Source organism: Pipra filicauda, unplaced genomic scaffold (assembly GCF_003945595.2).
Source record: "Pipra filicauda isolate LSUMZ 115617 unplaced genomic scaffold, ASM394559v2 scaffold1128_size42963_pilon, whole genome shotgun sequence".
Taxonomy (NCBI): Eukaryota; Metazoa; Chordata; class Aves; order Passeriformes; family Pipridae; genus Pipra; species Pipra filicauda.
In genome coordinates this window covers 36,962-42,963 of record NW_024103572.1, presented here as the reverse complement: position 1 = coordinate 42,963, position 6,002 = coordinate 36,962, and the positions used below count along the sequence as shown (strand labels likewise).

At 38.5% G+C, this 6,002-nt stretch overlaps 2 long non-coding RNA genes across 2 annotated transcripts; both read right to left on the bottom strand.

Annotated features, from left to right (window-relative positions):
- Window positions 1–814, bottom strand: LOC120322465. The gene is made up of 2 exons (XR_005564124.1): window positions 719–814; window positions 1–130 (listed from the first exon to the last, which is right to left on the bottom strand). It is a non-coding gene; the product is annotated as an uncharacterized LOC120322465 (long non-coding RNA).
- A 22-nt stretch (window positions 815–836) lies between these two features.
- Window positions 837–3,508, bottom strand: LOC113990523. Its single transcript, XR_005564123.1, has 4 exons — window positions 3,279–3,508; window positions 2,123–2,213; window positions 1,813–2,029; window positions 837–922 (listed from the first exon to the last, which is right to left on the bottom strand). It is a non-coding gene; the product is annotated as an uncharacterized LOC113990523 (long non-coding RNA).
- Window positions 3,509–6,002: the final 2,494 nt, after the last annotated feature.

The following is a 6,002-nucleotide window of genomic DNA, read 5'->3' as shown; positions in this document are numbered from 1 at the left end:
GGGTATTGAAATCCAAGAAGTAAATGATGCACCACCTGAGTCATCAATTAAAAATTCACATTCATTTTCGATTTCCATATCCTGATCTTTCATAGGAGGAGGTGATGGAGGTGATATTGAGGCTGAATATCTACAGAAAGGAGTGACAATGACAAATCATTTTGGGCGGTGGGGTAAATTGACTTACAATCTTTAAGATTCCAGAACACCTAAACACAGTACAGAACATTCTTCAGAACGCATTCATTCATTGCTCTTCAAGCTTCCAAAAAGAGCACAAGGCCTGCTTCTTCTTGCTGATGCTGGACAGTCAACTGGACAGACACTGGACAGTCAATTTCCTACGTAAGCAGCCAGATCCAGACTAGCTCTGAGAAAAGACTGCTTGCTCACTGTAAACTTCAAAATCACATAAGGTTTTCCTGAATCCTCTAGGCTACCTATCAAAACATCTCAGGGTCTATCTGAAACACTATTCAACAGACATTACTCAACACACCATTTTACTGGCAGACAAAACCAAGAGCACTGTTAAATTCTACACAAAATTTTGAAACAACCATTCAAACCCTTTCTCAAGTGGCATTTTTAAGTAATGGTCGACTATCACAAAACATGCTCCCAGACTTTGTTTATAGATAAAAGGATGTTGTTCCGATATTCAGACCAGAGTTATTTTAATAGCAAATTATGTTCCATATTAAGCCTCAAAACAAACCTCTGTCAAAGTGTTCCTGTTGCTACAGCTGCTAAGAGAGCTGAAGAGAAAGTCTTCTCTTTCTGCACAGAAGATGTAGCAACAGGTTCTGTTCCTTGCACAAGAAAAACCTGCTCATCTCTCCCAGTCTGAGGTCCTTCCAAATTTTCAACTCCTCCACAGTTCTTTGCTGCAGTAGGTGTATTCCAACCATCAAGACATAATCTATGTATGAAAAACAGCATTCAGATATATTGCTACAAATCTTGTGAGTGCACAATAAAGTATTGTGAGGAAGAACATATGCTCCTGCTGACAGTGTCTCACTTAGGAATGAGTTTCCCCTTGGTAATTTGCTGAAACACCACGTAGCTGTAGTACTTCCCAGCACAGCAGCATGTGTCCAAAGCAATACAGAGTCTTATGGTGACTCTTGATCAAAGTAAAGGCTGCTCAGTAAGGCAAATTCCTAATTTGTCCTAATGTGCTTCAGAAATTGTCAGGTTTCCTAGACTGTAGGTACACTGTCTTCCCAATCTCACTCCATCAATGGGAATCAATGGGATCAGTGTCAGTCCATCTCTATGATCTACCCTACAGGCTCAGCCCTCCAGGAAAGCAGAACTGTGGTAAGGACCACTGGCCAATATTGCAGTTGGGCTTCAAATTTTCCTGTGGGGAGACAGAGATCCCAGCTTAAGTTTTTCGATTTCGTATAAAAAACTCGTCTATTCAGAGTGAGAAGAATGATGACTGTTCATTTCTACTTTAACAAATTCGTGTTAACTTCTAAGGTCAATACTGTCAGTAGGATTCACTGAAAAAGTCTGGACTACTTAAGAAGCTGATACTTTGGTGAACTTTTCTGCAAAGAGTTCAAGTCTATTCTGACAGGCTTCCTACACTTGGGTGCTGCACTTATCACCAGAATATTTAATAAAAAATAATTCTGTCCTTCCTAAAAACAGATATGGAAATTTTCTAAAAAGCTTGGAATTATTTTTTATGAGTTCACAATCTAAACTTATAAACGATGGAAACCACTGTGTTGATTTACCCTAAGGTGGAGGGCACACAGGGGATGTAACACCACAGCCATGTTCAGCTCTACTTACTTAACTACTGGAGAACTTTTCCCTTTCTCCAAAGGAAAAGGTGATCCAACAGACCCGTGATCATCCTCGGGGTCCAAAAACATGGCAAGACTTCGGCACAGCGCTTCAACATCTTCTAATGTAGTTGTTTTGCTTTCAGACACAGGAGACTCTGTTTTTCTAGAAACATCTACATAATCATGTATTGCAGGCTTCAAGGGTGATTCACATGACTGTCCTGCCATATATAGAGAACAGGTTTAATTCCTCTACTCAAAACCTTACAAAAAACCCCCCGAGAAACCCTTAGCTCAGTACTAGTGGGACCAACCTCTGCTGCTGACTGGTTTTAGCAGTGATGCAGGTGAGGATTCTGGAGAATAACAGGCTCTTTTCACAGAGTTGGTTGATCCTGCCTTTGGCTGTCATAGTTGGTAACGAATAATGAGACAAAGTAAAATAGTTGATAAAGCAACAGTATTTTGATAGGAATACAAATTTCTACAGAACACGATATACTTTCCTTCCCTTAAATCACACTGTGATGTGAATCACAGTTCAATTTTAACTAAACACTTCAACTTTCTATCAAGTAAGACTTTCTAGAAGTAACTATAAATTTCAAATAACAGGGAAAACAGTGTGTACAGCAAAAGTCTATATGCAGCTTTAAACAGGCATCCTGCTAGTCTCCAGGCAAGCTATTCTTTTCATTAGAATGAATTATTTTAAACAATTTAATTCACCTTTCTTAAGACAGGCTGAGGTTTTGCAAGAAATTATTTGACATTATATGCTATTCTAACATCAAATTAAGTAAACAAACATCACTATAAAGGATGCCTGTTCTCAACCCTGCCATTAACGGAATATCCTATTTAAAAAAAATAGAATCAAAACATTAAAATTAAATATACAAACTAGATTATTGGCATCATTTCCCCAGCACACTAACAAGGCCTTCAACTTGTTTCCACTCTTCAAGAAAGATACATAAAGTTATTGTACAGATACCTATCAGGAGTTAACGAGTTTTTGTACAAGCATCACCTTTCAACTCTACTGTTCACCATTTAGCTAAGAACTGTGTCCATATATCTAGCAAAGTGGCCAAAACCAACTCCAACGGAGTCCAAGACAGCCATACCCACCAGCAGTAATAAGGCAGCGTGCTCCAACCTGAGACCATAAAAAATTTAAGTGTCCTGGACAAAAAGCTGAAAAAGCTTTCACTAGAAAAAAACCTGGAAAATAAGCTATTAAACAAATCTAATTACAGAATATTTACTGTTAGAGTACAACAAACTAAGGAAAAAAACCATTATCAACAACTATTACAGATGGTTAAATTGTAGCCTATATACTGTTACAAGTGGCATATGGAGCTTCTTCAATGCTCATACAGAACTAAATCCTACAGAACTAAATTTGGACCCCAGTGAAACTGTACCCAAAGCTATACTGTGACATTGCCATAACTAACTTACGCTTTGGCTCTGCATTGAAGTCCTCTTCCTATTTTTGACAACAGGAGCTGAGCAAAGGGTTGTATTTGGAGAGTTTATTGTCAGATCACTGCTGCAACCTATGAAGAAAACACTGTAAGTATGGGGATCTTGGAATTGTCCAGGTCTCATTTATTTTAACAAGTTGCTACAGCTATTAAGGTCACATAAATCCAAACAAGAAAGGAATCAGCTACTCAGGAAAGATTACCTTTATAAGACAGCTAAGACACAGTTTTAAGCAGCTGGGAGGGGGGTGCTTTTCAAGACCCTAAAAAAACTTTATTTTTACCCATTTTATCTCTAATTTTCATTTCTATTTACTTACCACTAAATATAATATAAAGAAGAAATTATTTCTTCTTTTACCAGCAAATTGAGTAAAACACCAAATAAGAGCTTACTTTCAAAACAATCCTCTGTAAGTTTCAGTACGTTTTGACCTGGCGGTACATCAATCTTACTTCTAGAAAGAAGACAAAAAAAAATATTTTAAATCAAAAATATCAAATATTCTTATCCCAGCAATAATAAAGCAGCAAAGTTCTTACTTCTCAATATTTTAAATTATTATTTCCTCTAGTCTCAGCTTCAAGATACTTTTACCTATCATTTCCACACATAGATATCTGCCAAGAAACTTGTCAAAATAAGAATTCCAGGGAAAAAAGCCTCACTGCCACAGATTATGATGAGAATGAAGAATTCTCTCTACATAAAAAGAAAACACACAACTACTTCCCTGAGGTAAAAGAGCTTTGGGATGAAGAAAGTCTCTCTTGAAATAAACATTTTTTGGGCAGAAGTGAGTGATTCACTAGCCAGACAATGTTGATCAAAACCAAAATAACACTAGAAAAGACATGGAGTATTACTCCCATAATGATCATTATACACAGCTGATTTGGTAGATTTGGTAAGCTCGTGAAATGCAAGTCTAAAAATGGATTCCAGCAACAAGAACTTCACAGGCTTCTGACGTGCCTTTAAAGAATGCTACAGCACTGCAAATACTCCAACTCATCTCTAGCATTTACCAGCAAGGTCCAAATACGCTGGAACTCTGTGTGGGCTTCATTTCTCTACTTCTCAAAAGGCAAAATGTCTGCACAGACGACTCCTTCCGTACTCAGGCAGCCTAGTTAGGAGCACCTTAGGTATAGCAACACCATAGTTTGCTGCCTCAGCAAAGGAAACAAAGGAAAACCTTGGGGCTTTGTCCCCCAGCACTGTTTGCTCCTCCCACCACTAAGAAATACAAGAAATTTGGGAAACATCGTATGATCGGATTAATAGGATACACCGTATAGCTTTGACATTATGCTCTCAGATAAAAATCCACATAAGTTTTCCAGAATCTAAGAATAAAACTTCAGATGCAAATTACCCTCCTCCATGGCAGAATCTTGCTCTGTAGTCTTTTTTTAAATGATTCTGTGAAGAAATAAGAATAAGTTCTTACTAGGCATAATGACACTTGACAGGAAAACCAGTAAGCAAACATCAAGCATTCTCCAGCCATCGTAAACTAGTGGGAGAGTGGGAGTTACTGCAGCCCTGTTTTCCTTAGAATGCCACAGCAGCTACAACCCCTGTAACAATTGCCAGAAATTCAGCTTTCCACAAGAACCATCTGTTGCATTTGAAGTCAGAGAGTCTTACAGGAGACTTACGTGACAGAAATCACAGAGGATGTAAGGATTTGGTTACCATTTACTCAAGTGTAATGACTAATCTTTAAAGTAAGGAAGAGGAATGATCTACCACAAAGCAAGCCAGGACATAACCAAACATCTGCTGCTGTGTGTTAACTGCTCACGTGATGGTTCTTACCTGTTTGCCACAGGCACGACCACACTGACAGGCAGTGAGAACACATCGCTGTGCCACGGTAAAACTACAGCCTCAGTTAAGTCCCAGTGCCACCTCACACACTTGAAACCCAAATATAATCAAAGTCATTCAAATAGAAAACATGACTCCAGTCATCTACTACCACAACTGGAGCAGTAATACTTCAAACGGTAACATATTATCAGTGTTACCTTCTACACCAACAAATGAAATAAAGCCACTGACCTGGAAACAAGCAAAGAACATCAAGGATACGAATGGGAAGAAAGGTCTAGAAAAATTCAAGTGCTAAGCACAGTGCAGTTTTTCACAGATGTGATAGGAAAACATCTAAAAAAATGTAAATGTTTAGCTGAAAAACAACTATGACCTCTTATTCATTTGTGTAAATTTAAAAAGTATGTGCAGCTTGGAGATTATCTAGTCCTAACACAACGGAAGTCAGCTCGTTTTTCTGAAGTTTGCTATACTGACAGTACTTTGCACTTTATGATTCCTCTTTGGATATTACTTCTGGTCACAAAAATAACCAACACCACATATGGATTGATTGCACTGGAAACTTTCAATATCAGCCTTAAGCAGCAGAAGGAAACTCTAGGTCACACGGGAAAACAACTGACCAAAAGCCACCTCTTCAGAAACTGTGCACACTACAGTCAATCTGACACTCGGCCTTAAACCTCTTCCCCTTGCAGCAGAGTGTAGCACAATCCACTGGCACGCAGCCTTTCGCACTAAGAGACTGAAAATCTCCGACAACGGACCTTTGAACAGTTCATTTATGAGTGTGTTCGCATTGTCCTACACATGAAGAGTTTTAAAACTCAAGATGAGCACGATTGTGGCGTG